General features: G+C 51.1%; 1 protein-coding gene across 4 annotated transcripts in view; it reads right to left on the bottom strand.

Moving 5' to 3' along the window:
* MGAT3 (mannosyl (beta-1,4-)-glycoprotein beta-1,4-N-acetylglucosaminyltransferase) overlaps positions 1-22102 on the bottom strand; it is a 28339-nt gene extending 6237 nt beyond the window's left edge. The window contains exon 1 of one of the 4 annotated variants that reach the window (XM_019544955.1): positions 21756-22102. The gene's annotated coding sequence lies outside the window, so the exon portion shown is untranslated. Of the gene's footprint in view, positions 1-2175; positions 2562-2602; positions 3437-19506; positions 20782-21755 lie in introns of those variants that run through there. The other 3 variants (XM_019544956.1, XM_019544957.1, XM_019544958.1) reach the window with 3 other exon arrangements.
* Between the last annotated feature and the right edge of the window lie 1470 nt (positions 22103-23572).

Genomic DNA, 23572 nt, shown 5'->3' with positions numbered 1-23572 from the left:
TTGTGTGTGGGGGAGTTAGTGAGGGTGGGTGGGTGCGTGGTTTGTGAAGCAGTGTGGCGGTGTGTGGGGGACGGTGTTTGCCCACAACCCCCGCTGCTGGTAGCAGTGACAACACCACCAAGCGGCAGGCTCAGGGGACACTCATGGCCTGCACCGGTGGTGCCACACAGCTCTGGCCACTTCTGGGAGCCGCACGTGGTGGCAAGGAGTGGAGCAGGCCGGCCAGCCTCCATCACGCAGAGCTCCCTGCACCTCACATGCAGCTCCCAGGACTCAGCCAGAGCCGCGTGTCCGGATGGGGTAGTCCCATGAGATGGAGCCACCGGCCTGGCCCCGCTCCCTGCCGCCACATGCAGATCCTAGGACTCTGCTGGAAAGCAGGGAGTGGGGCCAAGCCAGCCTGGCTCCATTTCCTGGGGCTCCCTGCCACTTCTGATGGAGTGCCAGGAGCTGCACGTGGCGGCAGGGAGCGGCAAGGCTGCTAGTTCCATTGCATGGTGGGGGAGGTGGCACACAAGTCCCAGGAGCTGCACATGAACTGCGGGGAGCCCTGTGCGATGGAACCAGGCCGACCCGGGCCCCTGCCACCTCGCTAGGTGCAGGCCCTGGACTCTGTGCTCCCACCTAGTTTCAGCTTCTCCCCACCCTCCCAATGCTTCCCTACCTGCTGCCTGGAGCGCACGAGGAGGAACTGAGCAGTTTCTCTGCAAGTGGCAGCAGCAGCCCTGCCCAGAAGCTGTTTTGTCCAGGGCCCTACCTCGCACAAGGGTGAAAGTACAGTGTGCTGCCCTGGTGGCAGTGGGTGGGACTCGGGTCTCATGCAAGTGCACCAGGGGCAAGCACAGGCTGGGTGTGGCACGCAATGAATTGGTGGGCACCTGCCCATGGGCCAGATGAAATCACCTGACGGCCTGGATCTGGCCCACAAGCCGTATTTTACCTGCCCCTGGGATAGAAGGCTGATGTGGAAGAGAGGACATGACTGGAGGGAGGTATATAGCAGAGACAGTCCTAAACAGCTCTGGTGATTAGCCATTGGGAGACCGAACTACTGTTCTGCCCCTTTCTCTTCTGACTCTTATGTGCCAGGGCTCAGCAGCAAAGTTCCCTCTAAGTTGCGCAGCTGCACACAGCTAAAACCGTGGCCACGCACAGCCTTTTCCAGGCCGCGCACCAGGAGAGGCTGGGGCAGGAGCCTAGAGCAGGCACTGCTGGCTCTGGGGAAGTGCTCCGCTCCCTCGCATCAGGGCCAGGGACTGGAGTACTTCCCCGGAGCTGGCAGAGCCCACACCAGCCTCCATCCCTGCCTTACCTCACCTCAGGGAGGAGCCGCTGCCTGCCTCAGAGAGGCTCCACGGCACTGCTCCGCTTGCCTGCACGGCCTCGGGGAGCGAGGAGGCACATGGCGTCACAGCCTGATGTGGGGGAGTGGAGCACTTCCCCGGAGCTGGCGGAGCCCGGGGCCAGGCTCTGGCCCCTGCCCCTAGCCCCCAGCTCCACCCCTTGGCCTCTGGCCCCTACCCCCAACCCCAGCCACCGGCTCCAGCCCCTGGCCCCCAGCTCCATCCTCCATCCTCCAGCCCCAGCCCCCTTCCGTAAGTGTCCCACATCAAACCAAGGCAGCGTGCTCGTGGACCGCTGCTCCTTAGAGGGAACATTGCTTAGCAGGCTGTGGCTGGATACGGCAGCTTTAGAACAAACATTCCCAGTTAGAGCCATTATGCCAAGGAGATGGGTCCAAGGGAAAGACCCAAAAACAGAATCAGAATCAGAAGTGCTCTCCCCCTCATTAGTGATACATTGTCCATTCCATTTACCCAAATTCCAGTTGCCCCATCAAAGGGGGAGAGGAAAGTCACTGCAGGGTGGAAAAGTGAAACAACCAAAGTCTAAGCAGAATATGAGCTCCCACCCTGCCCAACCCTCCAGAAAGGAAAAGATGTTTATCAGGTGTGGATGGTGTATCAGCAGGTCTGGGGCAGCATAAGGGACAAGCACAGACCACATCCCTCTCTACAGCAGGTGACTTTTCATGAAGGCATGACGAACACCAAAGCTGGGGAGAGGAGAAAGATAGGACAAAGATCCCCTTCACCTTTGAAATTTTGCTCCCTGGGGAGACCAAGCAAAGCCACCTATCAAAGCTTCAGCCTCATATAAAACACACCAAGTCACCTGCTCACAGTAGTAGGTCATCCGGATCAGGTTTCCCTGCTTCAGCATTTACAGTGGCTTTGAACAGAGACTCCAGTTCCAAATCTTGTAAGGGGCGAAAGGTTGGTGCACAGCAGACAGCGCTTATCCCTCAGCTACTATCCAGAACAGCTCTAGGGAAACAAAGCCAAGGGTGGAAGGTGGTGCTGTTACAGGAAGCAGCACTGGTGGTAGACTATGGAATGCATTTCCACAAGAGATAAATCATGACTTATGGAACATGCCATATTCAAGACTAAATCCAAAACCATTTGTGATCCATCTTTCCTATAGCAGCTCTTGACCAACATGGGCAAGGAGCAGGAAGGGGATGGAGAAGGAGAAATAATCCATCTTTTGAGTTATGCTTGAAGGAAGTGAAGGGAAAAGTGTTAATTTCTTAACTTACACAAGACATAGATGCTCTGAGGATGAGAGTCACAAATGTACCTAAGCATACCGAAAATCAAACAGAGAGAAGAAGGAAGAGCAGGAATTGTCGTAATTTCCAACTGTCTGCATTAGCTTCTGCATCAGAGCTATATCACAAATGCATGTGGATTCTCTGCAGTCTCTTGGAGCATACAGCCATCTTAACAGTTTTCTGAGGATAACTTCCAAGCTCTGGATCCAGGCAAACTGTATGGTGTTTCCAAGGCCGCTCTCTCTAAAGCCTCATTCCCAACTCTACATCAGCAATCTTCACCACTGAACCTGCTGCACTCCTGGAATAGTTGCACCTCCCACACAAATTGTGACTGGCACTAGGTTTGCCCGCTGACTCAGAACTCACAAGGCAGCTCTGAACTTTTACCCAGCTGTCCTGCATCTGATAGGCTCAGCCACTGGGTAGATTTCTTTTGGGCAGCTGAGGTGGGCAGACACCCCTAAGTCACTGGGAAAAACAAGGATTAAGCAAAGACTAAAACTTAGCTGTGCTGCTCTTCTACCACAATTCACGAAGTGGAAGGGAACAGCCTGAAGCAGTCAAGAGTTCCAAAGACTGTGAGGAAAGGCAGGGTCTAGTCCAAGATATTAATGTGTGACTGAAGGCAGCTGAAAACCTCATAACGGGGAATTCCAGAGACCTTTGAGACGGAAGGGTTTATAGCTGGCACCAGCACAATTATGAACATAGCAAGCTCTGATGGGGGAGGGAGAATCTGCAGGACTAGGAACACTTTACAGCAGTTGTTTGCAACCCTTTTTTCATCTGAAGACCCCTCTAGAAACTTCAAATGGAGGTGTGGACCCCTCTGAATGGTAAGTGTGGGTAGTCACATGCTTTTGATCATATCTTTTGCAGACCCCTTGGACATAGTCTGCAGATGCCCAGGGATCTGCAGACCACAGGCTGAACACCACTGCTTTAGAGGAATACCCAGGTATGTCAGAAATGTAAAGCAGCATTCATTCAATGGCACTATGTTGATTCTCACCAGCTGAGAACTTGGTACCAATGCCTCCATTAGAACTATTTCTGAAAAACTGTTGACTCTTACCAGCAAGTGGCTTGCAATATGTGATTTGTTTCTTAAAGCTTCTGATGTTTGGCAAAATATCAGCTTTTATTAAAAAAGAAAAAGGAAGTTTTCAGCCCTCAGGTCTGGGGAGAAATGCTGGACAGCAGGAACCCTGAAGGCTCAGACACCACAAGACAAACCCCATAAATGATTATTTTCTGAAGTAGGGTTGGAAGGTTGTTGCCAGGATAGTCCAGGGAGTATATTAATACAGTTGGTTCAATAAAATGTTTTCACTAAAAAAATCTTTGGCTCTCCTGGCCTTTTTTTTTTTTTTTCAAGATTTTGTGACACTGAGCAGCCCACCTTGTGATATTCGACAGTGTGTGGGGTTGGCAACTCTGTTCTTGGCTTAGGCTGGTGAGAGAGGAGAATCTGGCCAATGGCATTTCAGGCTCTGTGTTTAATTACATGGGGACTGAAAAATTCACCTCTTCTGGCCGTGAGACTATGTCTACTGCTACCAAACATCCCATTTAAGCTGCCTGTAAAGCTCAGCTATTCCCCAAAGCCACAGATCCTCTTGGTCAGAGGACCCTCCCACAGCTGACTGAATGAACACTGCAGCTCTGCCCCCCTCCCACTAAACAAATCAATGCTCCCCTCCTCCTCCCTCCACCCCCACTGAAATCACATTGCACCAGCAAGTAAATACTGGGAATCCCCATCTTTCCTGCCAGAAAAGCCATCTGTACTTGCCTGCCACGCACAGCTCCTTGGCTGGAGGAGGGTGAGACAACATCCTCCCTCCCTCCTAGGAATGGAAGGGCAAGATAAGGACCACAGCAACCCAGAAGCATCCTGAATACCAGCATTGTGCCTGCCACTGCAGCTGACCATGGCAGGCTGCAGGAAGCAACACCCATTCTCCGTTGGAGTGGTGGTGGGGTGGCGGCTGGCCCTATCCCCACACAGATCCTTGTCAGGGAGTTTGGGTTCTCCTAGGCCTTTGGCCCCAGAAGGCAACATCCCCTCACAGCCAGCCTTACCTGCATCCTGCTCTCCTCTCTCCTTGCAAAGGGCCAGGGCTGTCTGTTAGGAAAACAGTTCCACATCAATAACATTTGGAAAGCTATTGTTTTGGAGCTGTTTTGTTTTTTAAAGACATAATGGAGAAGTTGATGGGACCTGACCAAGAAACTCCCTTACTGGTCTGTTTGCATGGCGATTTGTAATCACATCTTGATAGGATGATGGGTCCCCCACAGCTCTGCCACTGCATACAGGCTTAGTGATACCCTTCCCTTTCCCTTTCCCCAGGGGAACCCTGGCTCAGTGATTCTCAACTAGGGTGCTGTGTAATGTTAGCACTGCCAGGTATGCAAATGTGATTCCCCAAGATAAACCCAGAATTTTCATATAGGCATCCACAGTGTTTTTATAAACAGCCTGTCCTGTTATAACCTCATGAGTTATTTACAATGGAAGAATTGTCCTATTATTTTTCTGTAGTCAAAATAAGGTGAAAATTAAGAGCCAGCATTTTCTGACTGGCCTCAAGTCTAAAAAAGGTTGAGAGCCACCACCCTGGCCACTTTGCAGGTTGATCTGTTTCTTGCTGGGATTGTAGGAGCTGCCTGCACTAGCTGGAGTCTGGGCTTCCTGTGCCAGGAAGTCCCTTTCCAATGGTTTGGTTCCCATGAGATGGCCAATGGGGCATGGGAGAGGGCTATTCAGAGCCTTTCCTCTGTAAGTTGCCAGTGCAACTCTGGATCTAGGTTTGGGAAAAAAGATTGATCAGGGAAGTTAAGCAGCCTCTCACTTCTAAAGCGCCTGTACTGGTCTGAGCCCTGATCAGCAGTGGCCAATGACAAGGAGAAACAAACAGGCAGATTAGGGAGTAGTTTTCCATAATTAGGTGTCCTTGTGCTTCCTCTGAGGCATTGCCTCCCAGGCATTATCCAAGGCAAGACCCAGACTCAAAGAAGCGGCAAGCCCAGTTGCTGCTGGGTGGTCTGTGAGATGCTGATTTCAGTTCAGTTGCTTGTGGATTAGTACACAGCTGACCTCCTGCTGGTAGGTCCAGTACTGAACAAGTCAAGGAGGCGGACCTCTCTCCTCACCCCAAATAGCTCTGTACGTCACAAAAAAATTCCCAGGGAAATTCTTAACCCTTAACATTAACAGATTGCTTCACATTTTTGTCTGATAGAACATTATTGACATATTTGGACCCACAGCTACAGACTGTAAAGAATGTCTTCCTCATCGCCTTTGTATAACAGACTACCTGCAAGGCCTTGCAAGAGCACAACAGCTCCCTGCAGCTCTGCAAAGCTCAGCCAAAAGCATTTCAATTTTCACCTGCAACACCCTGCTATGCCAGCCCAATCTCCCAGGTCACTCTCTCAGCACACAGACTATCTGCAGCTCTGCTATCACGGCATTAACCTGCAGTACTCTGTTGTTCCAGTCCTGGCATTTACCCGAGACAGAATTTGCAGCGATCACTTGCCTTTTGTCAGGTAGCTGGAGCACAACTCCTTTCCTGCAACATTGTAAAAGAGGCAAACTAAGGAGAAAGGGTGTGGGGCGGGGGAAGCCCCATTCTGAAAGCACCTCCTCCCTTGAAACACCTCCATTTTCACACAGCAGATATTTCTCTGGCAGAGAGCAGAGAGGTCCTCTCAGACTTTGTATGGTCTAAAACTCAATAACCAATTAGTTGTGTTCACATCCATTTCCTCATATCGGTGCTATGGGAGTAGAGGTGCCCCCACATTACAGCTGACTGGGCACTAAGGTGTAGCAGGTGAAGAAGGCCCCTTCTCTCCTCCCCTTTTCTATTCAAAGTCCATTTTGCAGGGTAGAAATTTGAAAAGGAGGCACCTCATCGACAGAGGAGAGAGTTCAGGTTGCAGCAGACTCCATCCGTTCCCTCATAAAACAGCATATCAGTTAGCAAGAATGCAGAAAACACTGAGTAGGCAAGGCTGCCTTTTCCACTAGCAACTTGGAATAGAGGCAGGAGGGCTGGGGCGCAGTGTAGACAACCCAGAAGTTTACTTGAAATGTAGTGGATGAAACCAGGTAGAAAGGTTAGATTTGCTCTGCAAACTGAAGGAGAGGAAAGGAAGGAGAAGAGCAGAGAAATGGCTAAGAGTAACACTTTTTGGGGATTCTCCAGTTGCCTCAGTGACTCACAGTCCTCTCCTTCCATCCCCAGAGGGGTTTCTATAAGGATTCTCACTGAAACGTCCTTGAATGAGACCCCACAAGTTACAGCCTGGACTTACACCCTCCTGAGTGGTAAGAAAAAACTAGCCATCAAGAGCAACGTGCATCCAACATATGCGCAAGCACCTGCAGCACTTTATTGTGCCCTGGTAAATATAAATGGACCGGCTGGATTTATACCTTCCTGGATTTGCATCCTGGATTTCAAGGAACCAGAGAGAAAAAATATGCAGGGCAAAAGGCTGACAAATCATTAGCACTGGTGTTCTGCTCTGGAGGCTATGGGCACAAGAGCACTGAATGTACAATCCAGTGTACAACACCTCTCATTTGGGACACTGACAGCCCTAGTACACTTGCCCTTCACCTGAACATTCAGAAATAATACAGAAGCACAAAACTTAGGCTAAGGCTCAGTGACTTCACTCAGAATCGATTCCACAGGGCAGGGCAGAAACCCAGTTGCAGAGGTTTTATTGCCTGCTTCCTCCTTGGAGGCTAAACCCAGAGCCCAAGTAGGCAAGTAGAACAGATTCTTCTCTTTTCACATACTGCATCCAGCGACTGCTTATCTCAGAGAGATGAGCTGATATGAACACATCATCTTCATGGCACAGCTCTTCCACTAGCTCCCAGTCTCTTTCTGTTTCTAGTCTTGGCCTTGATCTTTAAGGCCCATTGGCGGAGTCCAGACTGAGCCACATCTCCCATCATGACCCAGCCTTACTACTCAGGAACGATGTAACCCTTAACAGCCACAACAAGAACACCTTGGATAATGTTGCTTTGGTAGAGCTAGGAGTTAGAATCATAGGAAATGAGGGTTGGCAGGGACCTCAGGATGTCTTCTAGTCCAACCCCCTTCTCACAGCAGGACCAGCCCTAACTAGATCATCCCAGCCAAGGCTTTGTCTATCCGGGTCTTAAAAACCTCTAAGGATGGAGAGTCCACCACCTCTCTGGGTAACCTGTTCCACTATTTTACTGCCCTCCTAGTGAGAAAATTGTTCCCAATATCTAACCTAAACCTTCCTTGCTGCAACTTGAGACAGTTGCTCCTTGTTCTGTCATCTGCCACTACTGAGAACAGTCTAGCTCCATCTTCTTTTGAACCCCTTCAAATATTTGAAGGCTGCTATTAAATCCTCTCTGTCTTCCCTTCTCCAGACTAAATAAACTTAGTCCCCTCAGCCTCTCCTCACAATTCATGTGCCCCAGCCCCCTAACCATTTTCACTGCCCTCCACTGGACTCTCTCCAATTTGTCCACATCCTTTTGTAGTGGGGGGTGGGGGAAAACTGAACACAGTACTCCAGATGTGGCCTCAGCAGAGCTAAATAGAGGGGAATAATTACTTCCCTTACCTGATGACAACACTCCTACTAATGCAGCCCAGTATGCCGTTAGCCTTCTTGGCAATAAGGGCACACTGTTGGCTCATATTCAGCTTATTGTCCACTGTAATCCCCAAGTCTTTCTTCTGCTGCCCAGCCAGTCAGCCCCCAACCTGCGTGGGATTGTTCTGTCCTAAGTGCAGGATTTTGCACTTGCTCTTGTTGAACCCCATGAGATTTCCTTTGGCCTGATCCTCCAATTTGTCTAGGTCACACTGAATCCTAGCCCTACCCTCCAGCATATCTACTACAACCCCCAGCTTGGTGTCATCTGCAAACTTGCTGAGGGTGTGCTCTGTGCCATCTTCCAAGTCGTTGATGAAGATATTGAACAAAACAAGCCCCAGGACTGACTCCTGGGCTGCATCTGGCCCACAGGCTGAGTTGCAAAAGCTTTGGCTCCAGAGTAATCTTGCAGGGGCCATCTGGTGCATGACCAGCTTCAGAGTTCATTACAAAATCTTTCCCTTTGATACAGCATTCTTCATGTTGTGCTGGTTATACTAAGAACAGCAATATGACAATTCTCCCTGAACAGATATTCTCCTAAACCAGGGGCTAGAGAAGAGCAGAAAAACCCACAGAAGTCCATTAGAGCAGGGATGTTGAATTTGAATGAGCTGGCAGATCTGATCTGGACCACAGGGGCTTCTCATGGGTTAGGTGATCCATGTCAAGATGGTGGCTCACAGGGCTTCTTGCTTTGGCTGCCAAAGCCACTGTGTTGGTGCAGTCAATATGTGGGGATTAACACTGCTACCAGTTAATGCCCCAATATCAATATGCACAAAATAGGGATAACGCCCACCCCCCAAAAAAACCACCCCCAAACCCCAGACATTTTGTGGCGGGTAAGGACAAGGGTCATGTTAACCCCTTGTATGCTGAACAAGCTAGCACAACATCTCTGGGATCTCCAGCAGAGGTCCCACCAGCTAGATCTGGAGAGATGTTGTCCAGCCACAGAGAAGCCTTGTAGGCTGGATGACCCACCTCTGTGGGCTGCATTTAACAGCCCAGCAATAGAGGCCCTTACCATGTAAATTTAGTTTACCTGGGAAGCACTTGAAAACACAGCTGTAGTTTGATTATGGGCACTGCAGAAACCTTCAAGTTAGATTCTAGCAAAACTCAAAAAAGTAAGTAAAGGTATTTACTTTATCCTATCTTCCTTTGCTCCGAGGATAAAAAAAAAGAGATTCTCCTTTCTTGTGCAAAAGATGTACAAATCCCACTGACCATAACTACATCTCAGATTTCTTGCCCCCTTGCTGTCAGTCTGAGAGTTTCCTTGACCATTTCCTCCCTTTCCAGATGTGGAAAATCTGAAGTTGATCAACTTTGGGTCTTAATTGGCACAGATAAACATATAAGACAGATCTAGGCAGGGGTACTGTGGGGTAGTGGCTCCGCGATGGCCACTGTCCCCCTGCGCTGGGACTGATTCCCGAGGTCAAAGGTCGCTCTCTTGCAGACTGTACGCGTCTAACTCGTCTGCCACGACTTTGATGGTAATCTGGTCCAGTGTTATTGCCCAGCACGTGCCAGTCCAGAAGTGGGACTCCTTGAGTTCGCGGGGTCCCGTGTTGATGAGAGCTCCGCCACCCCTACACCCTCGCCCTTTCCGCCGGGTCGTGGCTGCTGATTTAGGCCGGCCACGTAGTACGGTCTTTCTTTCTCTTCCTCTTTCGGGTTAATCCACAACAAAATGCAAAAGATCAACTCTAACATGATTCCGGCCAGGGGCTCTCCAGAGCTCAGATTCCCACCCTGATCCTCAGCAGTGGTTCCCCGCTCTTGCCCTGTACGCCGTGGGTAGAACCCCTTTTCTCAACTCTAAGTGGGTTCTTCAGCCCTCCCTGGGGCTCCTTGAGACTGCTCAGTCCTTCACTACCATAACTGTGAACTTGCAGGCTGAGCTGCCCCCTTATTAAGGGCTTTACGTTAGATAGGTTTGCCGGGTGCCGATCGCTCCCAACTGCCTTGTTAAGTCCTTCCTCTCACTGGGCTCTCCTCCCGGGTTCATAAACCCCGCAGGGGCTTACCCTTTCTCCAAAAGGTGCGGCCACGGTTCAGGACAGCGTGCATCCGCCCCGATGTGCTCCTGCCAGCGTCCTTGTCCCTGCTGGGCTCTTCCAGTTCTGCCGAGGCTCTGCCTAGCGCCGGCGTCTCCTTTATACTGGTCCCCTCGGTCCGGGCCCCTACTACCTCTGTACACCTGCAAGAGGTATGTTCACGCCCCGTGTTCTGGGTCGGAGAGAAGGGCTGTACTGCGCCTGCGCCGGGGAAAGGAGTTTCGGAGTCCGACGGCTCCTTCTCTCCTTCACAGGCACAGTGCTCCTCTGGTCTCCTCCTACCTCTCCCCAAACAAACAAACAAACAAAACAGCATCACCCAAGTTCCACTGGTTCTAGGGTCCCACAGAAGTTCCTTGTCATCCAGGTGTAAGAAGCCAGGATCCTTGTTCCATTTTCCTGCCACAGAGACCACTGCACTGCCTGCCCTTATTCAGACCTTCTAGCACACACTATGCCAACACCCAGAAGTCCTGCAGAGTCCAGGTGACCAACTGGAACAGATTCTCTTCCCCGACCAACTCCTTGTTTCCTTGGGGCATCTAGTTCCCATAAGGATAGTTGTTGTGCCAGAGGAGGAGGATGTCAAGAGGCAAGTGCAGAGACCCATAGCTTGGTTTCCAACATAAATTATCATAGTCATTGCTTGTTGTTTGAATTCCATAGTGATTAAACTAGATCAAAATGGAGCTTGCTGGTTCATTTATTTTTATGTTCGCATGACAGGTGACATCATGAAGTGAAGTAACAAGGCATGATAAGACACAACACTGAGAAGAGAACAGGGACAGCTGAATAAATGCATCTGAAAGGAGTTCATGTCCCCAAGCAAGCCCTGAGGCAGCCAATAGAGTGTACGTGTGCTGCGTGCAGGAGAACCACCGATGAGCTCCCTGTCAGCCTCAGTGGATTGCAGTAGAGGAATTCATGGACCCAGTTTGTCTTCCTGGGATCTTCAGAGCTGCAGGGCACTCACAGCTCCAGTGGAAGTTCGAGGGAGCTGTGGGTACCCTAGGAATCAAGCTGTATATCTATTAACTCAGGTGCCCCAAATCTGAGTAAGCTATTGAAATGCCTACACACATATAACCTATTCTTAGCTGGGCCTTCAGCTCAGCTAACATTAGATGGTCAGTTCATTTATCATAAAAGCAATGAGTCTCAAGGATGGTTTTGGAAGACAAAAAGGTAGTGGCTTTACAGATCAGTTCAAGGAAGATGTTTTCTGCAGTACCTTGTGCATAGAACACACCAAGACAATGATTCGGGGAGCAGCTGATACGCATGGTGTCCAAGGGAGGTCCTGTCAGCACAATGGAGAGGTTGCTGGGTGACTCAGTAAGAGGCAAGAATGAATAAGGTATTTCAGGGCCCGTATGTCAGGGGCCTTGAAGATGAGGACAAGAAGCTTAAGCTTTATGCAGCAGTTAACGAAGGCAAAGGCAGCAGAACGATTCAGACAGATTGAATAACACAGTGTGAACAACGGGCAAAGAAGAAAATGTTAGAAGCGGCAATTTAAACGGCCTGAGGGGGCTGATGTGGGGGTCAGGGAGGCCAGAGAAATAATTAAGAAGGAAAGAGGAGAGGAAAGCTCAGATGCCATGGTGATGGGCTCACTGTGGAAACCTACATAGACAGACAGAAGGAGGATTGTCTCCAGCTATGTCTTTTTGGAAGGACATTAGTTGCTTTTTCATCCCTGGGATAAAAGACTGGCAAGGAGGGATGGTGGGGGGAGGCAATTAAATTCAAGAGACAATAAAAAAAAAATGAAAAAGACTATAAAGACAGGCCATGAAATAAAAGGCGATAATGGTGGGATTTCAGCAGCCAAGGGGAGGAAGCGCTGTACCTCCAGCCCCACCCCCTGTCCATCACCACACCACTTGAGGTTTGGCACAGTGCTCACTTTCCCACAGTAGCCAATCTATTACTGCCTGGAATAACATTCCCAGCCTTTTCCTTCCCTTCCCCCCTCCAACCCCCCCCCCATTCCTACTTTCAGCCCACAGGGGTCCTGCTTGGCAGCCTGCAGATCCCCCTCTTCTCCTCTGTGAAGGGTTGGTGCTCAGCCAATCCACTACAAAAAGCATTAACCCCTATTCACCAGACTGAAAGAGAGAAACCTGACTCCACATGGAGAGGTTTCTGCTAGGGGTGTCTCTCTCTCCCTCTCTCCACCCCTCCATTTCTCTTTCCTTTTCTTTTTCAGACACAAACTCCAGCACTGGGAAAGCTGCCTCCAGAAAGTGTTACTTGAACTTGTGGGGTGGGATTTTTCTTGGAACAAAAACAGAACTTATTTATTTTTCTGTTCTTCCTTTGTTTTCCATTTCCTCTTACAGGACTTAAAGCAAGATTGCAGTAATGTCACCTGGGCCCCACTAGGCGTCAATCTCACTTATTTATTATTTTTGGAAAAAAGAGGTGCAGAATCGGCAGAGCTTCTCCTTGTCTGGTGTTGATATTTCACTTGCTCCTGCCTCAAGGCACAGGCTGGCATGGGTGCTGGAGATGCATTCTGGGATCAAGGCTCCACAGACCCAGGCTTGCTTTGGGCCACCTCTGATGGCCACAGCCTCTGCTCACCCAGGTTTCAGACTGCAGTCCCATAACCACTAGCTATAAGTCCATGGTAATCAGATGTTTGGTGCTTGGTCCATGCAGATTACAGGCAGATGGTACCTTAAAAAGGGATAGTTTAACCTCTTAATGCACTAAACCACAAGGTGTATTTTGACGATTGCCTCCTCCAGACCAACAAAATCCATTTTATTGAAAGACTGGCAGGCCTGGGTCCTGCACAACCTTCTGCCAAGCTGCGCCAGCCCCATCTCTAGATTAAAATGAGGAGAGTGGAATTGATGACTCTGAAGTTACAGCTCCCCAGCTCCCTTTCCCTATAAGCAAGGCCAAGGAATAACTAGCCCTGGTGCTCTTGGAAAGGAGATAAGGCCTCCAGCTGAGCCCCCAGACCACCCCATCACTGGAGAGCGAGGAACGAGCTTAAGGCTTCAAGACTAAGCACTGGAAAATTGCATTTTGTCCCCATCCAGTGGCCCAGCTGCAGGCGAAGCCAGAGCAGAAGAGATCTGCACTTCTGCCCATCCAGCACCACAAGCCAGCTAAGTCTTCACTACACTCCTGTTGGGCCTCTTCTGCTTGCTGCTCCCTGAGCCCAGTTCTGGACAGCCCCTTTCCCCTCCAACTAAGAGAATCTCCATGGTGAGTCAATCATGGGCTGTTCCTACGTAAGCTGAAGTCCAAGATTCAGGATTTTTTTACAACAAGTTCTGGTCCAGTGCCGGGGGAGTGGGCGTGAAATAAAAGGCATGGTTAAACCAAGGCACCAGCACATTTCGTGGACCCACCACTGCCACAAACAAACAAGACAGAGCTCTGAAGTGGAGAGGCTCAGCTCTCCCCACAACCAGACCTTGGTAGCTAGGGTCCTGATGGACTGGGAGCTGTTGGACCTTTACTATCATAGCCTTCCAATGACGTGCCAGGTTCCCCCTCCTCCTCCTCCCCACCCCCTTCAGTTTCCAAACAGTATAAGCACATTAATCTTAAACTCTGGCTGTTTGCAAGGCATTGGCTGCCAAAGTGCTGCTGGAAAGGAAGTGGAGGAAGACGATGACAACATGATGATAATCAAGGACATCCCTGGGGAATGAAGAAAACATTGAAACAAAGGGCCTCTCTCTCTCTCCAGGGCAGGCAGGGCAGGAAGGAATGGTGCAGGCTGCCCATGTGTCTCAGTCATGTGTTGGGACAGGGGCGCTTCTGGGGAAAGACTGCTCAGCTTGCACGGCTCATTCTTTGCCTGTCTGTTGAAAGGGTTTGTGACAGCCCCTCCTCCCCCCCAATTAGTTGATATTTTGATGGGGACATCTGTTGACTGGCAACGTGATGAAAACCTCCTCAACTCAGTTCACACAAGTCATCGATCAACTATGAGGACTTTCAGCCATTACCGGAGAAGAACGCAGTTACACAGTCTGTTTCATCATGAACTACCAAGGGCAGAAGCACTTTACCAAGCTAGGACAGACTTTCAAAAGTGGGCTTGAACTAGAAACAAGATGGTAACTCCAGATTCCCCTCATTAGATCCTACATCTTCGCAAGGCAACCTCTCTCCACTACAGGTAAGGTAGGAGTTCAGACTCATGTTCAGCCTATCCCAAGCTTTAGACCATAAACAGAGCTCCAGAAGTTGGTCTTTTTAGTCCTTCTCTAGCCCCCAGGATTCATTCTACCCAGCGGGTGTAAACAGTGATGATACCACTCCTAGATATGCTCTGCTAGAGAAGTCTCTCTGTGCCTCAGCTGCCAGGTGGCAATATAAACACAGACCAAGAGCGAAGCTGTACTACTTCCTCACCACTGAGCGATAATTCCCTCAGCCAGATAGCATCAGAAGCAGCTTTTTACAGGAAGCCAGAAAACTCTATTCCCCAGCACAACTGCACTCTAAATTATTCAGGAGGCTGCTAAATTATGGAAAAGCAATCCCAGCATTCCTCAGGCCAGGCTGCATACAGTTGGGGTCACTCCAAGCTGCCTCTAGATAAGGATTCAGGGCCACCAAAGATGTGCAATGCCAGTAGGTTATCTCAGTGTGCACACACAAACCTGCATGTACACTACTAATGCAGAAGTGACAAGCCTTTTATCATCACGCTGTTTTCCAGCACCACAGGCATAAACAGCTTGGTTGTGTGGGCTGGGGTGTAGATACAGGGGTAGCGAAGGTCAACTGACCCAAGCTGCCATTTGTTCAATGGACACTATACCCAAGGCATGTCTCCTTACAGTAAGGCACCCCTCCATAAACAGTGAATGACCCCCAGGATAGGGGAGTGCCTGTTTTCCATGATAACATACCCCATATCTGGTGGGGGGTTGCACCAAGATTTTGTCCCACCCCTGTATAAGACACATACACCAGGGGGTGGGAGGAGGGAGATACAGCATCATCCCTTCAGAGCTGGGAGCCTCTTTTCTCCACCTGTCATTCCTGCCCTGAAGCAGCTGGAGAGCTATCAGGAGGTCCCCCTATGGGTCAGCATCAGCACAAGAGGATGAAAAAAAGAGGCAAGCAATTGAAATATCAGGGGGTGGGGGACAGATTATGGGGTAAGAAGTCAGGGGAGAGGTGGGGAGGTTGAGCCATGGAGATAGAATGGCATGCAGAGAGGACGTGCACTAAAGACACAATGCCTGTCTTCTTCCTCTGCACCAACCTCCCACCTTATGGACAGGCAGCTATCCAGGGGTGATACTGGTCTAAGGGAGAGAAGGGAAGGGAGGATATGGTTCCTCAAGCACTAGAGTCATAATTAATGGACTATGGACCACAACAAGCATTTTACCTATATTAAATCCTGCTCTGTACACCAGTCCATCAGGTCCTAGGTTGTTTCTTCTATGCAGCACCAAACACATTCAATCACTGCTCATAGGAGGCAGGGCTAGGTGGCCCCTTAAAGACTCACTTGTTCAGTTACAGCTTAACTCTGAACGAGGGAGTTTTTAAGGTGCCACCCTCCCCTGCCTTCTGCATAACTTACAACTAACACAGCTCTACAAGTAACGTTTATGTTCTGCCTCCTCCAGGAGTCCCACTCTTTCCAGAGCTGGAGCTGCAAGATCTCCAAGATTCCTCCACCCCCAACATACTCCACCTCAGCAAGCCTCCTCCTCACCTGCTGCCCAGCTGTGAGCCTCATTGTACAGGGTAGAATGAGCAGGCACTGCCATCACTCCCCCTGTGGCATCTGCAGAACTAAGAGGAACCCCTGAGGTTGCAGCCTACCTTCTGCTCCAGTCTTAGAGACCCATAGACAAGATGGTCCCCCTTTCAGTTTTCTCTCTTAAAGCCTCGCTCATTTTTCTTGCTTTCAGTTCGGCTTCAGCATCTTTAAAGCCAAACCAAGGCATCCTCAGATTCCCAGAAGTTTAGGGCTGGAAGGGACCTTTTGAGATCATCGGGTCCAGCTCCCCTGCTCTGCGAAGAAAAGACTCCTCAAGTCAGTATAGCAAATATCTGTGTTTAGCTCATAAGTTTCACAGTAGCAAGAGGTTTTATGCACTGTACCTAATTTGCATTATTCTCTCAGCCCATCTCCAACTCTCTTGCTGCAGCTTACAAAATTACTACCAGGAAAATAAGAAAAACCCCCAAGATGATACCACAGCCTGAAATACATTAAGGGTTCTGAGTCTACCCCCACAAGCTGTAGCTGAGCCCATCAGAAGTCTGACAAAAAGAACATAGCTGGGGAAGTAAAGATGACAGAACAGACCTGAGGCAAGGTGGGAAAAAGAGCCATCAGTTTGGCAATAAGGAAGAAGTTACTGGCAAACAGCTCAAATTTGATACAGCAACACCCACTCTGTCTTCCTACTCCCGCCAGTGAAAAGGAAGCTCCTGAATTTCTCCTCACTCTGTTCCTGCCCCACGCATCTCCAGCCATATATCTGTGCCTCAGTTTCCCTCTCACTGTAAAAAGAAAAGGAGTAAGCTATTTCTTTTTTGTACAAATCCCCACCCACCCCATCTCCACCCAAATCCTGATTCCTGCAATATAAGCCCCAGGTCTGCTAGGCTGGGGGCGGGGGGGGGGAAAGAAGCATGCTGCTGGTATACCACACATAGCGATGGAAGCTATAAAAGAGCCTAGATAAATGGGGATGGGATCTCCTTAGCTCTTGCTAACTGAGCACTCAGGGGTGGGCCCTCACAGACAGAGTCTAAGCCCCCCCCACAACCCCTCCCGCAGCTGCTGCCATCCAGGGTAGGAGTGACTCTCCCACCACAAGAGCCCAGTTCTGTTCACAATCGTTTCCTTAGCCTGCCCCAAGTTATGCTTCTCAGTGGGGAGAGGTCAGAGGGAGAGCCACAACCAGGCATCCCTCTACACAACTGAGCAAATGCCTGTGCAAAACTACTTTTGCTTTGCTTCAGGCTTCCAGGGCTTTGCAACCAAGCAAGCACTTGTCAGGCTAAAGGAAGGCTTGAAGGAGAAAAGGGGGTTAGCACTGCAAAATGGAACCAGGGTGAGAGATAAAGTCAAAAATATCAGGTTCCCGCTTTCCCAAGAGCTGAATTCAGAGCTCATTTCAAAGGGAGACAGAAATCCAGTTCTCCCTGTTCACAGACCATGTCCTTACACGAGGATTCGGACCTGCTGCATCTCATCCCCGACCTAAGTCCACCCTGCCAACCCACTTCAGACCTGGCCAGCAGCAACCCACTGTCTTGGGGTACTGCAAAACTACCAGTGTATTCCAGTCCTGGCCTCTGCAAGCTACAGTCCTGGCCTGAAGCACACCTCCACAGCCCTAGATATGCTCTCAGACAGAGCCATCAACATGACCACAACCTGGAGCTCCTATTCTCATCTAGCTCTTCCACACAGTTCTGAAAGTAGTTCTCTGATCTGAGCTGCAGCCCTAACCTGGTTCAGCATAGAGGGAGAACTCCTTCCGCACCCCTCCTCATACAATTCTTTCGTATCACCTCCTCCAAAGAGAATGCACAATGGAACATATTTGGCATGCACAACACATACCTGCATGGCTAGCTGTATTGCCCAATCCCCCCTCCCCTGCAGATCTGAATTAACCTTCCAGGTACTAGATGCAAACCTTGCACTGTGGAGCCCAAACCATCCACACATGCCCCCTGGTCACTAGTATGAAAAGCAGCACGGATGAAGAAAGTGGGCCTCAGGGCCAGCCAGTCACCCTCTCCTATCTCCTCTGTGGGTTTGAAATGTAGACCTGCCATTTGAGGCACCTAAACTGATCCAGAGGGGGGAAAAAAACAGACTTCTATGCCAATCAGCACCCTCCTGCTTTCCCCCCCCCACTAGAGCTGCTGTCAGCTGTACCAGTCTTCATCAGCACCACCTCCTCCGCCTCCAGTTACATCCCATTCTGATTGGGTCACAGATTCCAACAATGTACAAAGAGCTCATTTCAGAGCAAAAAACCCCACCTCAAACTAGCCAGTCTTTACAAATGCTGGCACTGGCTTAGTCACCCTGCCCACCGCCATACTGCCCATATCTCTCCCTCTCTCTTTACAGCCTGTTGTGTGGGAGAAGACAGTCATTTTAGGAGAGGGGGAAGGAAGGTGCATCTGAAAGATGCTTGTACCAGAATAACTCATGATGGGATATCCAGAGTATGCTGGCAACCCGGACCCAATGAACAGCTTCTCTCCTAGCTGATGAATCAGGCAGGAGAAAGAAAGAAGAGAGAGAGCAAACAAATGTGCGCTGTCTATATCAGTACACAATTCATATGCTACATACATACATACAAATACATTTAGCTGCACAGTTCCAAATACACAAGTACACTCAAACTTACGCAACACATACAAATGAATGCACCTGCACATGAAAAACACTGCTCTGCACGCATGACTTGTGATCCACTTCCTGTCTCTGCAAAGACACACTTGATACACAGTACCCAGCTGAACCACACAAATGTGCACATAAGACATACGTGCACCAGACAAGCACAAATTCATACAATGTATACAAAGAACACATGCTTCATGCATACAGCATCCATGTAGAAATACACAGACCAATACATCTGTACTCATCCATGCACACCAGGCTAATGTTAAGTATTGACAGGCTTTACAATCACAAGGAAGACTCACCCAGGGACCATTAGGTATCTCCACAGTAATGGGCAGGGAGGGAGGATCTTTAATTCAGTTTTCTAGGCTGTTCTGTTCAACTGTGGGCCTGCCCCGAAACCCTGCCCTCCTCACTATCTTTACACCAACTCTCCTTTATCTCTTACTTAAATGAACCCTCGGCATTATTTAGATAAATCCTCTGAGCAGCACTGGAAACTCTTTCTCTTTCTAACCTTACTGGTATTTGCAGTGAGGAAGAAGCTGTGGCTCAGCTTTGAAACTGCACTAAAAAATTACTCAAAATGCTCTAGGCACCCCACACCTGGGGTGGGATTGTAAGCATTGTGGATCAAAGGCATGCGTGTGTGTGCGCATATCCAGACATGCTACAGCCAGTAGCTTGGTCGCCACATCAGGAGAGAGGTATTATACTTCACCTGCCTCCCCCCATTAACTGGGCAGATCTCTCACCTCTCTCTTGATTATGTGCATTCTGTATCCATCAGAGCCTCCTGGATATCCAGATGATTCACTCTGAGCTATGCAGGTACAACAGAGCATCCTTGCAGGGAGGGCACGTCACACCTGCAGCAGATTTCCCATCACTGCTGCAAAATCATCTTGGGGTGGAGAGGGAGGTCCCACACTGGAATGGGAGCTCTGTGATACTTGGTGAGAGACTCAAGGCTTCATCCCCACTCTACTGTACATGAGGTTGGGGGCTTTAATTCCAAACCTAGAGGATGTCTGCAAGCATGTGAAGCTGGAGGAAATCAGGAGATCCCCAGAAATGAAGCAAGAGGAATACTCTTCCGTAATCCTGGCTTACAGGGCATCTTCCCCACTCTTACTACTTAGTCTAAAGAACAGCAAAGACTCTGAGGATGGATCTTCTGCTCCAGAAGTGGGAGCTCTGGAGACTGGAGCTGCACTTTCGAACAGGATTCCCATTACCTCACACTCCCCTCTCCAGGAGGTTCTTAGCTGCCTTGAGCTCTGATTTGGGCAGACCCCAGTCAACCTGAGCTCTCCTCTCAGGAGCAGATGGTGACTCAACCTCTATCCATAAGGAATGACAAGTGACTTGTCATTCAAGGTGTTTAGTGCCGACTCAAATGCCCCTTTGGAAGGAGGGATGTAGAAAACAAAAGCTCCACTCTGAAGGATTGGGGGTTCCTGGTGATTCAGGCCCTGCTGTTGGGGTGGGGGTGTAGGTGGCGACTTAAATGTCTGTTCTCAGGGGGCTGCAGGTTTCCTGATGACTCAAGCTGCACTTGGGGTAATGATGGCTGCTCTTGGTGACTTGAATTTCCCCACTCACAGGGTGGGATTTGCTGCTGAGTGGAGGGCCTCTCTTTGAAGGGGGCTCTCAGGGCTTTGTCCTGGTAGGGGTTCAGTTTCCCTTATGATTCCAGTTCTGTACTTAGAGAGATCCCAGGTCTACTCTAGGAGATGGAGAAGGGCTTTGCAGCGGTCCAAGTTTTCCCTGCAGTTGTCATCAGAAACCCCTTGAGAGAAGCGCAGGCTGTGACAGCTCAATCCGCTCTCTCCCTGCCTCACCTGGCTTCCCCTTTCCTTGCCTGGATTCTCCCTCTTTTTGCCTCCCTCCGTCCGCTCCGCAAGCTGTCTGTACAGGTCTGCAGCCGCAGCACAAGCTGTTCCCCCCCATCACCTTTGCTGTGCTCGTACAGAGCCTGATCTCGCGATGGCAGAATTGCACAAGCCTCCACTGCTTTATAACCAATATATAGATATTTTTAGCTAGCAAATCCCTGAGCTCTACCAGCAACCCTATAGAAGTGGGGAGAGCCAGGGAGCCCATAGTCCTTTGTGTGCAACCCTCAATGGGGGATTACAGCACTCTGACACAGGGATGGGCGGGGGGAGAATATTTGATTATCTATTTTTACATTGCCTCCCACCCCTCCCCACGCACATCCCCCTTTTACTCCTTATAGGCTGCTGCAGGTTTGGCGCACACTCACAATCAGTGCCCTCCTGGCATAAGGAGCATGGGCAACAGATGGGCCTTTGCTGCAGTGCCGGAGCCCTAGGCTTCCCCCTCATCCCTTGCTGTGTCCGTGTGCCTGGGAGTGGAGTGGGGGCAGGGGGTGTACAGAGCTGGCTAAGGGCAGGGGTGTGAGATCCTCTTTCCTCTCATCAACAACCAACTTGTGCTGGGCTTGAGGGCCTCAGTTAGAGAAGCTTCCCTCTGTGTCAGGATGTGGCAGAGACAATCACAAGGGATCTCTGTGGACGTGGGTCGCACTCTCTCTCTCCATTGGCAGGCGGGTGTGATCCCCTCCAGCCTTTCCCCTTACAGCGTTCACAGAAGCTGCAGCATCTAAAGCCATTGGGGGTCGGGGGGGGCAGGGAGAGGCTACACACACATGCACAAACACACGCACACACATGCACAAACACACGCACAGACACAGCACCAGCCAAGCCTCGCAGGCTGTGAGCTGGAAGATGAAAAGGCGAAAACAGCAGCAGAGGGGCAGGAGGGCGTGGAGGGGACCGGGAAACCCCCCAGGCCCCCTGGGACCGGGCCCAAGCCCATCCTGAGCCCCATCCTAGCCTCGCCCCTGCCCCACAAACACCCCCCAGGACCCGCTTCCTCTCCCAGCTCCTTTGCCCCCAGAGGAGGCCCTTCACCAGCCCAGCCAGGCAGCAGGGGGAGGCCGGGGCAGGAGAGGCAGCGCCGGTGCCTCACTCACCCATCGCCCGCTGTCTCTCAGCGGCGGCGGCGGGTCCTGTGCCTCCGGGGCCCGCGGCGGGGAGACGCTGGCAGGGGCGGCAGCCTCTCGCCCCATCCCGGCGGGCAGCCGCGGCCGGCCCCCGGCATGGCTCGGCCCCCCTCCGCCGCCAGGGACACGCGCGGGGCTGGGGAGCATCAAGCGGAGCAGCAGCGCCGCCCTCTCCCGCGCTCAGGGCCGGGCCGGGCCGGGCCGGGGGGAGCCGCAGCGCGCTCCTCGCTGCGGTGGGCGGCCGCAGCCATGCACGGCCCTTTGTGCCCGTGCGCGCGTGTGTGTGTGTGCGTGTGCGCCTGTCTCCTCCCCTCGCTCCCAGGCGCTGCCCTCCAGCCCCCTCCCAATCAATAGCACCCCCCTCCACTCCCGCTTCCAGTACAGCCCCCTCCCCCGACGCAGTCAGGCCGGCCCCAGCATCATCCCAGCCCCTTTCGGGAGGGGGGCCGTGCTGGAGAGCAAGGCGCCAGGTAGTTGCGGGTCTTTGCGGCTGGAGGGGGAGCGCCGGCTCTTCTCTTTCATTGGCCCCCCCTCCCCCCCAAAGGGACTACAAAGAAACGCCTTGTGTTTGCAAGTGGGAAGGGGAAGGGGAAGGAGGAGAAGGAAGACGGGGAGGAGACTGATGAGTGGGCTTTGGGGAGTGTCTTCAATGAGCACTTGTGCAAGAGGAAGCCTGCACCCAGCACAGCCTCCACTCATCCCCGCGGCCAGGGCTGAGGATGGCAGGGCGCCTGAAACGCCCCAGCCCTGAACGGCTTCAGGATCAGGCGCCCCGCACAGCTGCCACCCCCTCACCCATCCCCATGGGCAGGGCTGGGGGGCGCCTGCACCTGAAATGCCCCAGCCCTGAATGGCTGCAGGATCAGGCACCCAGCACAGCCTCCCCTCCCCTCTCCATGGCTAGGACTGGGGGGTGGGGGTGGCAGCTCTGAAGCACCTGCAGGCTCTTGTGAACTAGTACCTGCACTACAAGGCCTGGTCAGGGCCAGGCACCAAGCCTGTACCTAGCACAGCTCCCTCCCCCTCAACTGTCCCCCCCCCCAGACTAGGGCTGGACTTTAGAACCATCTGGCCCTGATGCTGCTGGGGTAGGCAGAGGTGATGAGAGCAGGAAGGTATGTGACAGCTAGAGTGGATGCAGTCTCTTATTGTTTATAACTGGAATGGCTGCGGGGCCTGATCAAAGACAGGCACTGACCCTGCAACCAGCACTGCTTGCCTCCCCACCCGTCTCCATGCCTGGTGATGGGGGCAAGTGCTGGGTTGCTGCACCTGACATTTGGAACCAGCTAGGTCTGATGCATCTGGGGTAGGGGGAGGCAATGACCTGGGAGGGCTGTGGCCGCCTTTAAGTGCACGCAGTCTCTTATTGCTTGTAACTTGTATAGCTGCAGGGCCTGATCAAGGGTCAGGCGGTGCCAGACGCTGTACAGCCACCTAATGAAAAGGCTTGCCTCTGCCCCCCCAAGGGGTTATAACAGGCAGATAGTCTGTGGAAAAAAAAAAAAAACACATTGCTGGGAATCCAAAGGCATCAACGGCTTCATCTGTCACAATACAATACTCTGCTGCTTTTAGGGCAGCTGCCTGTAATGCATTAAGCCTTCCTCAGGCCTGGAAGGTGAGCAAATATTAATTCCCTTATAGTGCAGGGCAGTGTTATGGTAACGATTTTGGCCAGTTGTATGCAGGAAGTTTACAAGAACACCACAAATAGATTCTCCATCTGCTGACTCTGTCTCATGCCCAAACCACAAGAGCTTGCTTAATTCAATTTCCGTCTTCCT

Source organism: Crocodylus porosus, unplaced genomic scaffold, assembly GCF_001723895.1.
Source record: "Crocodylus porosus isolate Cpor-Errol unplaced genomic scaffold, CroPor_comp1, whole genome shotgun sequence".
NCBI classification, from domain to species: domain Eukaryota; kingdom Metazoa; phylum Chordata; order Crocodylia; family Crocodylidae; genus Crocodylus; species Crocodylus porosus.
Note: the sequence above shows the minus strand (reverse complement) of the source record. Positions and strands in the feature narration are given on the sequence as shown.